This window comes from Anas acuta, chromosome 11 (genome assembly GCF_963932015.1).
Source record: "Anas acuta chromosome 11, bAnaAcu1.1, whole genome shotgun sequence".
NCBI classification, from domain to species: Eukaryota; Metazoa; Chordata; class Aves; order Anseriformes; family Anatidae; genus Anas; species Anas acuta.
Genome location: NC_088989.1, coordinates 10,708,010 through 10,720,186, shown reverse-complemented (window position 1 = coordinate 10,720,186; position 12,177 = coordinate 10,708,010). Strand labels below are relative to the sequence as shown.

Below are 12,177 nucleotides of genomic sequence, written 5' to 3'. Positions count from 1 at the left end.
GCCAGAGAGAGCAGAGACTGGCTCTGAGGTCTTCACGTAGCCCCATTAAAGGGCTCCCACCCTCACCTGATCTCACACGTTTCCCAAAACAGGGAAAAGCTGCCCTCAGAAGTGTATTTTTGTCTACAGAGATAAACGTCTTTCAGAGAATAAAATTAATCCCAAATTTCTAGATATGCTGGGCTAGCACGCTAAACCACTTGCAGTGGAAACACCCCATACAGATGACATATATGCCACAAGGGGAGGAGATGGGGCAGATCAACAAATTTTCCCCCTTGCCTGGGAACAAACCCTGGGCTAAGAGAATCTGAAGAAAACATTTTTATTTAGCTGCTTCTATTCAAAAATCCTTAGGAAAGGGTAGAAACTTCAGAACACTCTCACCTCCTGCCCAACCTTAAGTAAGGAGGTAGGATCGAGTTGTAAATACGATCCTATCTCGAACCTCAAGTATGCACTCCTGGCTCGAACTCCAGCCTCTGGCAGAAGTCCAACTGATTCCAGTGAGGCCAGGGATTTGCCCCCAGGATGGTCACACCTGGGGTTTTATTCACTCCATGATAAAAATTTGCTAAACTTGGAACCCGATTGTAGATCAGCTTCCAAACAACACCCATGTTTAGGGTGGTTGGAGCTGGAGCTTCATTGCTGGCCCTTCTCCATGGAACTGAAAGCCAGAAGTATGATGATGACAATAAATATTCAGCACTTCATCTTCAAAGCACTGGGTGGATGTTTCCGTCAGCAGCTAGCTAATCAATGGCACAATATGAACCATGGCGTCAATTATTTATGTGATAAGCTTGCAAGCTACATATGAAGATAGTCACTGGGGTTGACAGGTATAATCATATTTATTTTACCCTAAAGACTCCATTATTGGTAGATCCCCAAACCACAATTGTGGCAACAGTATAAAACTTCTTATAAAGGGTGTTATGACCTAGAGGCAAGTTGGCGGAGAGGTGCAAATGGATACTCCTTAAGAGATCACTTGTTTGCCTGTGGCTTTCTGAGAAACTCCAGTGTTTCTTTTTCCTTCTGCTAAGGGGTTTGGCTGGAAACATCCTCATCAGCTGTACTGCCTTCTCAGCTGTTGGAGATCTTTGCTCTGTGACCAGAAAGTGGCACAGGGGCAGTTGAACATGAACCCCTTAAAGGTCAGGTTACACTCCCAGTAAATGAGCTATCAGAAAAAAACACACTTCCGAGCAGTCTGCAGGAGGAACGAGCACTTTGCAAAGCAAGCAGGCTATGAACAGAGGCACTGCGGGACCTTACGCCCTGGTTGTTTCAAGTCTGAAGCTTCTTGTCCAGAGCATCAAACTAGGTGGAGAGAGAAATGCAGAATCAAGATCAAGAATGCAGAATCCTCAAGATCAAGAGGAAGCTATTCTACCTATATCAGAGCCTGGTTTAGAAGACATCCTCAGTAAATTCTGGCTTAATTTTTCTTCTTTCCCTCCTTTCAATAGGCAGTTTTCACTGATTTCTTGAGCTACAGTCAATTCATAGCCATCTCTTTGAAACACTGCTGTTTATTTTCTGCTTTGACCTCCTCCTCCCAAAACTGTTTGTAGTGTAAAAATGATCATATTATAGTTGAGCCCTGCATACTTTGGCTGGGGACAGACGGTTGTCATGGCTTCAAGGCAATTACTATTATCAGAAAGACCTCTCCATCATTTGTGGTATTTAAATTAAGATTCTTATAAAAAATATCCTCATAGCTCCCATACAAGTGGAGGACTTGCTCCAGGAATTTTTGGATGTGATTCTCTGGCCTGTGTTATGCAGGTCAAAGGATTTGATCATAATGGTTCCTCCTGGCTTTAACACTTAATAATCTATGGTTCATTTTATTTAGTCCCATGATCTAGTCTCTCTTTTCAAAACAAAGGGGCCCATATGCTCTTGCAGAATGGAAAGAAGAGAAAATAAAGGCAAGACGACCATGAAGTAACGAAGAGGCAGTCACAAGCCGGTTATCAGGTACACCTCATCAAGAAAAGATAACTGGTGACTTTTTTTTTTTTACAGCATTGAATGAAGTGAATTTATTCAGCATAAGTGCCAGTTTGTAGTTAATGTAGTTTCCTGAAGAGCTGTGACCTTGCAGCAATGTTGGGTTGATCTAAGTGATAGACTCGGAGGAAGCCTGCTGTACACATTTAGGCCTGCAGCTGTGCTTTTTAATAAGATGTCAAATATATCATAATTAACTCTGTGGACAGAGTCATGATTTCTGTTGAGAAATTACAAGGAACAAGAGTTCCCAGGCACACACAGAACTGCTGGAAACTCTATGGGGCTCCTCACCCTGAATGTAAAGTACATCTTGTATGTATACATATGCATTGAGTCTCTTCCTCTAGCACCATTTAATAAGATTCTTCCATGCAGTCCAACATGACTTTTTACCCTTTTAACAGGGTAATTTAAAAAGGCAAAGCCACTCCTTGTGGGCAATGAAACTGGTCATTGCTCCACGATACAAAGCATGTCCTCCCTTCGAGTTCCTCGGGGGCAAGAAAGTTAGGATTTAAAGCTCAAGTCATACCTCATTCCTGTCTAACACCTTCCTTTTGAGATCCCAACCAGAAAATATTAAGAAATTAAGCTTTAGAACACTACTTTAAGGTAGGTCATAATTATCCACAGCTTAAAGGGAAACAGAAGTTCTCACTTTGGACAACAACTAATTTGCTGGTGCTTTCACATACCAAACCTGCAACCCTGCAGTAAAAACACAGAGTGGAGGTGGTTCTGGGCAGGCTCCTGGGCTGCCCACACTCCTGGACATCCCTTCTCTGTCTGTTCTGTGCCTCACAAAGGGGTTAGGTGTGTCCGTGTCTATGAGCACAGAGCTGCTTTCGCTCCTCACCCACCTGTGCCACAGGGCAGGGAGTATTAGGTCTGGCTCCACACTCTGCTAATGCACCTCCACGGCATCTGGACCAGAACCAGCTTGTGTCTGGCCAGCTCAGAAAGAGAGAAGCAAGACTTGGTTCTGCCTGTTCCCATCTGCACAGGTACACCCTGGAAAGATAAGGGAGGAAGCCAAGGATTACAACAGAGACCTTGCGATGTGCACATCACCCCACGTGAAACACCTCAGCCCTCCGCTGTGTGGAGTGCCCACCTCTTCCTCCCTGAGCCAGGGAGCAGAAAGAAACATCCACCAACAAAAGCCCCTAAAGCTGCTCAGCTGCAGGTAATGTCAAAAATCCTGAACAAAAGTCCTAAATCTTGATTGCTCAGGTTGGCTCACAACTCCAGTGCAGCTCTAGGAAGGTCATGCTTTGCTTACTCCACAGTTATTTCAGAGATGCTCTGCTGTAGGCCGAGGCACTAAAAAGCATGAAATAAGGCTCTTACAAGTGGTAACTCAATTCCATTTTCATCAGTAACAGAGAATTAATGGCTAATGGTATTCCACCTAACTGTAATTACATATTAAGTATAGTAATGAATGAAGCTGAGAAGCATGAGGGGCTCCTTATTTAAATTATCCAAATTACTCGGTCCTCTTGGCTTGTTAAACACTTGATCAGCAACCTCGAGAAAAACGCTTGTAGCACAAGGGATTTCTGCATTTTACTGCGTATGCAGATATCCCAAGAAAGGCAACATGTTTTCCCCAGAAGTTCAGGAGTGCATTTGAAGCCAAATTTATCTTTTGCAACTGAACCAGCAGCCTGAGCCAACAGTCAGTATATTCTGTGGTATCAGAGGGTAAGAAACCTGAAGTCTGTCCCTAAGATCGACTGACAAAAAAGAAATTTCATGTTCTACTCGCATTGTCAAGGTAAGCTGAGGTTTGAAGAGGGTGTATATTTTAAGCTCATATTATACTTCATTAGGATTTAAATAAACAGTGGTTAACACAAACAAAATTCCTAGGATGAGCTTTCTGGCCAGATAATGAGAACCATATAAAACTGGAAGTGTATTAAGTTTGTAGAACATTAAGTAGGTGTAGCAGTCCTCCTTCTGCTATCCCCATGAAGTCACCGAGAGCAGCCAACCTGTTTTCCTCCTAACCTATTCACCACATTCTCCTGAAGGTCATACTGGCAAGATGTCATTTCTCTGTGGCCACAATTAATGGGTCTGGGAGCATAACAGGGATATATCCCTTTTCTTGAGAGATTCAGAGGTTTGACATTTACTAGCAAATAAGACTGTGGCTTCCACCAAGTGCCACAGTGCAATTTGGGAATCCCTCCTTTGCAGAGACAGCAAATAAGCCCTTGTTAACTCTTCCACCACCACTTTTCTAATAACAAAACATAGCTTTCATCAAAACACAGCTTACTTCCCAGGACCAGCATTGTGGCCCTGAGCACAGCTTCACCCACTATCTCCAGGACCCAGGAAGCGCCTCGGAGCTTATACAAGCTGCTTCTTGTGGACACGACTTTCCTGTACCACAGGCTCCCCTGCTCGCTTCAGGGGCCACTTTACATCATTCCTCCCAGACCTGCTCGTGCCTGCGTCACTCATCCGCCCTCTCTCCCCGTCCTCGTTTCACACCCACTCCTCCATTTCCTTCCATGACACCTCGCAGCCACCCTTTTTTTGCAGCACCATCTGTCTAGGACGGCCTCGAGTGTGTTCTTCTCATCAAAATTATTCCCAGGAAGCAAGTGCAGGATTTTAGCAAATCTAAAAGCCAAAAATCAAGCTAAGGATAAAAAGAAATGATTCTTCCTTTCTGGCTGCCCCCTATTCAAGGGTTCCACCTGACATCCACTCCTAATGCGCTGCCAGAGGACCCTTTCCTCTCATCCGCTGGATATATTTCACTCCCCGAGCCAGTTACTCCTCAGGTGTCTTTCACACAGGGCCTTCCACGCCAGATCCCAACCTGCTGCCTTCGTGCTACAGAGCGGCACCGGTTCAGGAAGAACAAGCTCGGAAGCGGCAGGATAGGAGGAAAGCAGCAGGGAGGGCTTTGAGATTGGAGGCAACTCGTTTGAATTCCTGCCAGCATGCTCCAAATGTTTCCAATGATGAGGGAGAAAAAGGAAAAAAAGAAAAAAAAGAAAAAAGAAAAAAAAAAAGATAAATATTCTGCATGCCAGATCCATAGCCAGTGCAAGTCAGCACAGCTCTGCTGCCATCTGGCTGGCTTCACCCACAAATCCCCTTCCCCTTCCATGGGGAAAGTCCTTCAAAGGACAGACCCCCAGGACACCTATCCCAAATGGCAAGCAGAAAAGATCCAAGTCACATAAAAAAATCAATCTTTGGTTATAGTACTGCAAAGCCAACTTGCACCGGCCGAGGATTTGCTAACGCAAGCTTAAAGATACAAAGACAAGCCTCAAGAAAGGGAATTTCAGAAGTAAAAAAAATGAAGCTGAGTTACAGCCAGCTTCTGAATTCCCTCAGAGCCTTTTACTTAGGCAGCTTTCCAGTTAGTGTCAATGGAAGTTTTGCCTGAGTAGCAACCAAGTAAAAATAGACTCAGAATATCAGGATTTGACCCAGAGCCTTTAATATACAGAAATAGAAAGACACACACACAAACGCGCAAAGAGGGTAAACCTCAGGAGTGATAATGAGCTTTGATTTTTCATCAGCCACAAAAATGTCAACTATGCTCCCAGTACATTCCACAACAGAGCAATATTTATATTTGATCTCTGCAATGGTTTCACGCTGCACGTTACATAAGCCGCTGATTCCCCATACAGTAATGGAAACAGACGGCACTTGCCACGGTTTATTTTTTGCATCAGGCATTCTTTGGCAGATACTCATGGGAAACAATATGGCAGGGGAATGGCATTAGACTTCCCCTGTGCAAACGCCAGGAAGGCTGTGAACAAGCAGTACAGGACTTTTGCTCTTTTTTTGGAACTGTTGCAAGAGCTAATGGGTCGTTTTGTCCCCTTTGCATACCTAGAAGGACTCGTGTTATGAGAGCAGATCCACTAACAGAACAAATTTGGCCCCAGTGCCCAGGAAACAACCGTCCCAACAGTGAGCTCCCCTGCTTTTCCAAGGCAGGAGGCCACCAAAGCCTGTCACTGCTCCTGCTACCTGTGCAATGGGATTCAAACAATCTGCAGGGAAAAGTCACCCTTCCCACCAGCACTGCTATTTCCCCGGGATCTGTGCCAGAAAAGCACCATGCTGCACAGCAGGAGCTCAAAGCTGGGGTTCAGTCCTTAGCTGAGCCTAGGTCCTGAAATAAATTAACTCTCATATTAGTCTGCCTAGTAATGTTATTAAAGAGGACCAAGCAGTTAGTATCAACAGCAGCACTAACTACTCAGTGACATATTGCTGCACAGCCCGCCTGAGTCCATCCACCAGCACACCGTGGTCATATACATGCAAGACTATAGAAGAAATCTTGGATCTGGAGTTGAAATGCCATTACCAGCCTGGTGTCAGCCTTGGTTTTTGACCCATGACAGCGGAATGGGATGTGGAATTATCCAGCAGCTTTGCTCGGGCTTAGCTTTGTTTGTATGTGTGCTTCAGGTTGAGGTTTGGACAGGTTCTTTCTTTCCTACTGGTAGATATCCTTAGGGGGAGAAAGCTCAACTATAAAGGACTTGGTGGAAGCTGTAGCATTGTGCAGTCCATAGGTTCTTCAAACCCTTTGGAAACAGGCTGAAAGAAAAGAAGCCACCCAGGTCCTCCCTCCCACACCAAAGCAGTACCACCTCAGCCAGTTTAAAAGCATCCTGCCAGATCTGCACAGTGGGTACTGGATGTCCTGAGTACCACTGGCAGCACCATGGGCCTGGGAGCACTCAGAGTTTGACAGGCTGGGCCCAAAGCTCGTGATTACATGGACCAGCACCGCTCCCTGCATCCCACCCCACACCTGCACAGCGCTGAGAGCCCTGCAGAGGGCTTGGCATGCAGGGGACCCTGTGCTCCGGAATTCTCAAGTCCTGCCCAACACTGCCGGTTCAGCTGATTCTGCAAGAGGGTCAGTGGAAAAAACGTGACAGAACAGCTAGGAGCATGCCCCTCGATGAGCTAGCAAGAGCTGGAAGTAGTCCTTGCATGTTTTATTGCCAGGGATCAGAAGACAGCAACGGGCTTTAAATCTGCCTCTTCTCTCCAAGCCATGGTAAGCTGTTTTTCTCAGTGCATAATTGCCTACGAACTCTGATGGAATGTAATGGCTGGAGTACTAGCGTATCTTCTGCTCCCAGCAACCATGCACGATTATTTTTTGCATCCTTGCTGGAAAGAACAGAGCAGACTGTACTCCAGGACTTTGTCACCTTAGGACATATGATAAACATTCGCATGTGTCACACTCAGACTTACGCCAGCCTATTAGCAGTGCAGGAATAGTAAAGGCACCAAGAGATGAGCTGCATTTCCACAACCCTCCAGCTGTCAGAAGCACAGACTGACAGAAATAAAGCTGCACAGGGGAGACAGGCCAAACCAGAAATAATCCATCATGTGCCACGGTTCCCAGATTCCTCAGGATCTTTTCCGAGGAATCTGATGTCAGGCATTGAACATGTCAGTACGACTTGCACTTTGGTGATTTTCCATCTGCGGCTGCTGTTTCTGATATTACACGCAGGGTTACCACTGACACGTATCACTTCACGAACAGCTGGAGGAGCAGTGGCCAGCCTTCTTTTGCATACTGAAAATCCTGGGCAGCCAAAGCCCAGAAGACACACCATGAATTCTGCAAGCCTGGGAATACGCCACACAGGCAAGGAGAGCAGCTCCACTGGGGTCTCACTGCTCTAACACGTGTTGGCAGTGAGCTGTGCATGCAGTGACAGCAAATTCAGCCCCCTCCTGGTTTACTTCCAGGTAGATCTAAAGTCCCCAGAGCCCCACAGGCCCCACTGCTGGTTATGGGGCATAGCAAGTGCATGAGGAGTTATATTCAAGGGGCAGCTCTGGTCCACAGCCACACAACTACCTTATGAAATAGCAAGGGATTAGTGAGGACAGTGAAGAAAGCAGCCAGAAAGGCAGCTCTGTAGCTCCATAGACCAAGTGCAACAACTGGGCCATTTGTGTAGGGGAGAGTCACTCAGAGTTTTCAATACCTAGTTTGGCCAGCAAAATTATAACCCTTGGAGAATGAATTAGCAGAATGTCCAAAGGATAAGGGCATCCATCACACTAGCCACGTTTAATAGTATGGCAACCAGAGTCTTGCATGGACTGACCCTACTCCTGCTCTCTCTCTCTGTCCCCAGTCTCTCTGCACAATAGCAAATTCTCCTGGAGGATTCTCCTTCAGTAGCAATTTTTGGAAGCAACAAAAACTGGAAATTAATGCAGGTTCCTCCATCAGTAAACAGTAGAGACAACACTTCTCTTCTGCCCCAAACTTGGTCATTGGTCTTGTCCTGCTGATTCATTTTAAGGCAGATGCCAGATTCCTACAGATTTACCATGGCACTACTGCTGCCAGACAGTCCTGGCCAGGTGTAGAAAATGGGAAGGAACCTGGAGCACACCCCTGCTCTGCAGACACAAGTCAACAAAACAGTGCCACAGAAATTGAACTCTGGATCACTCTTAATCCAAGCATGTGCATTTCTCCATCGCTCTCGCACTCACTCTTCATCACCATTTCTATCTATTCATAACCACGTTAGACATTTATACTAGTTACAAGGAGAAAAGGATTCACGTGAAGGAGCTGGTTAAAAGTTAACCGAGTTGCTACAGATAAGATTATTTTGGAAAGCAGCATGTCATCAGGAAATAATAGTGCTAATGAGGAGCCAGCTTCAGCTTGTTTCTGTTTGCTGTATCGCTGGAGCTGCAAAGCCACAAGAATTAGAGATGCAAAGATGCAACTGTTCCGTGTTCAGAAGTAAAATACGCAAAGTCAGCTGAGTAGCCACTGAACAATACGCTAAACAAGAAGTTAAAAGATACCCAACAAATGCCAACTGACTGAGGAAAACACAGTCACATTTCTTGGCCACGTGTCCCAGCTGAACTTTCTGTTCCCTCCTGTCATTTAATCCCAGCTTTTCCAAAGTAATCAAAGGGTGCTTCAAAGGAGACTGCCCAGCAGAGTGCCCAGAAGCTGCACAGCGCTCCTGTTCCGAATTCAATACCTTCTGAGCTACTGCCTTTCATACCATCAAAAGGGTCTTATGGGCATATTTTAGGTGCTAAGCAATCCTTTGCAACATTCACAGCAGCAGCAAAGTTCACTGCTTCTCCACTTCTTGCCTTTATCCAGGGAACTTTTTTTTTTTTTTTTTTTTTAATATTCTCTGATTTCAGTGGTTTTCCTTCCCCTGCCCACTCTGTTGCTGATGTTTAGCGATCTTCTGCAAAGTCATGCTGCCCTTCTCTGTTGATTTTTCCCATTTTCAGGTCAAGCTACTTTCCTACCATCCTCCTCCTCCCCCCAAAACCTTATATGCTTCTTTTTTGTGTTCTCATTCACTTGTTGCAAGCAACTTCCTCTAATCCACTAGATTCAATGGGCAGATTCCTGCATGGGGCTGTCCTCAGATCTCTCCCTGCTCAAGTGTGCTGCTTGTTCTCACAAAGAGAATTAGGTCATCTGATAGCCAGGGTACAGAACAAATACTGCAGCAACAGCTCTTACAGCAGCACAGAACCACGGGCTGCTCAGCGATCCAGTTTAGCATGACCCGGTTTTGAGTCACTAACTATAACACCAGCGTTCTGAAAAGTAGGGGCTGGGCTTAAAAAAGGAAAAAAAGCCTGCATATATACAAAGCTCCATGCAAGGCTATATGGCTGAAGTGCTCACGCAGCCAAAGAGTAGAGAAAAAAGGGCATTTGTGAAGAATAACACGCAAAATTGCAACTGCTGGCACTGACTTCAAGTCATAATGCTGCTGTGTGCCACCTGAGATCAGGCACACCTTGCAATATGACAACAAAAATAAAACTGCTCCAGACTGGGGTAGCCAAGTCACGGTACATGGATCACCAGTGGCTTGTGCGGCCCAGTTCCATCACTGTCAGCTACTTGCTGTGATCGCTGGTGTCAAAAGGAAAATGTTTGTGGAAGCCTGAACCAGACTGGTATAAATTGGTGTGGACTAGCCATAGGTGCCACACTGCTCAGCAAGCAGGAAAGAGGTTTCTGCAAGATAAAACAGCATCCTGTATTTGAGAGAGTTATCTCATCAGTGCCTCACCTGCTAGCAGAATGAAGGTGACAGCAGGGCCATGACTACAGCAGGACCATTGTTATAGATGTTATTTAGCTTTTTCTGAAACAGTTCTCACACTTCCAACCATAAGAACCGCAGTTTTCTCTGGGCCCTGCAGCAGAAAGCTGCCTCTCTCCCTGCCTCGATACCTCTCCCCTAGCAGTGCCATGTGAGAGCAGGACAGGTCCATTTATTGTCCCCTATGCCACAAGCCAGCAGAGATGGTCACAGAAACACAGTCTCCCAGTAAAAGTAAATAGTAGCAGACTACTCTGTCTGGAGGTGGTTTGGGAAACAATTCTTTCACCTCACAGGAAACCCAAACACCCTCTGAATCAGCCCAACTTACTACTGCTAATTCCCAGCTTTGACAAAGGAGCTGAGGTTCACGTTTCTGATCAAGTCAAACAACAATTTGATTCTTCATAGTGACTCACTTGGACCTAGCAGGGGATCCCAGAGGAGAATCCAGGCATGGAGATCCCATAACACCAACATCCTTCCTTTTTTTTTTTTTTCTTCTCCTTTTTTTAATAAAGCAACTTTATTTAACTTTCTCCTGCACAAACCTTTCTCCTTTTAAATAAAACTTTTCAGCAGCCTAATTCCAAAACCAACTCCTTTCTCTGTCTCTTACAGGGCTCTTTTGAAAATCTTGGACTTGCCAACATTAGGGATTAGACTGTACATGGCTGTCCTAGCACAGAACAGAGAGAACATCATGTAATTTCCATTTTTCTCCCGGTTGTGCTCTTTCAAAGCCTCACACTACTTACGGTTTCCACGCCACATATTCTTCTGTCCGTTGCCATGGCACAGCCACTGGTTTGTCATTAATATTGTGGGTAACTTCAGATCCTTGACCTCAGGGCTTTCAGAGCTTTTCATGGTGTATTTTCCTCTTGATTGAATTGCTCTGCATTCCCAAGCACAGCTAAAACAAAAATAAAACACTGCTGCTTTTGAATGGGGAAAATTCATTTCACGAAGACAGGCTAGAAAAGGCTGGAGACCCATTGAAGAACAGCAGATTAAAAGGAAAACAGCCATTCTCTGCAGACGTAGTGACCATGGCATGGATTTAGATTTACCTACAGCATCTGAATCGAGCCATGGTCCATGCATGAACTCAGTATCTAGTGCGGTTCTGACTAATTTAAATATGTCACTCTGCTACCAGAGGACCTCAAATTATTTTATAAATTCTTATCCGTGATTTTTCCCAACAGTTTTGAGAAGCGTGGTGTTACTGTTCACAGACTGCAGATGGGAAGACTGAGGTACAGAGTTGGTAAGTTACCCCACACCTAAACCACGGATGTAGCTCACAGCTTTCCATGCGATTGTCCTACCTTGATTTGGGTTCTTGCCTTAGAGGGCTCCAGGTGTATTTCCACATCTAGGGGTACGTTATTTGTACAACACATCTGTGCAAATGCTTTTATGCCTATGATTTTTACTCAGGGGGATTATTACCAAGATGTCAATTGGTAAATGAAATGCTGTCTGTCATTCTTTATGTTCAAACCTTGGATTTACTGGGAGCAGAAATTTATCTTCACTAATTTTAATGCTAGTGATAATTCTTATTTCAGAAAGCAGTCCATTTCTGAAGTCTGTTAGAAGTCAATTAGTTCACATGCACCAGACTGACTCTGTGGTATCCCTGCTCAACAGAACTACAGTTTTGGTGGTGGTTGTTGTGTTTTGTGCTTTTTTGTTGTTGTTGTTGTGGTCTGAAGAAAAGTAACAGCCATTACCATGGAAAACATGGTAATTGTCACACCAGGGGTCAATTGCCAAAGCTAAAATACCCTTCAAAACCTTAAAAACAGGTTTTAAGAACTGCATATACTTAAAGATGCTGCTTTCATATGAGCTTTTCAAGCTAAATGAACTTCCAGAAACATGAATTTGACATCTTTTTCACATTTCTGAGGATCAAACCTTGCTGCTCAGTCTGGTAGTATTATTTTTGGTGAGAGGTACTTCTGGATATAAAAACCCCAAG

The 12,177-nt window shown here is 44.9% G+C and overlaps 1 long non-coding RNA gene across 1 annotated transcript; it reads right to left on the bottom strand.

The window, feature by feature from the left end:
• Positions 1–729: 729 nt before the first annotated feature.
• Positions 730–11,096, bottom strand: LOC137862590 (uncharacterized). Its single transcript, XR_011100416.1, has 3 exons — positions 10,943–11,096; positions 2,892–3,042; positions 730–1,329 (listed from the first exon to the last, which is right to left on the bottom strand). It is a non-coding gene; the product is annotated as an uncharacterized lncRNA (long non-coding RNA).
• Positions 11,097–12,177: the final 1,081 nt, after the last annotated feature.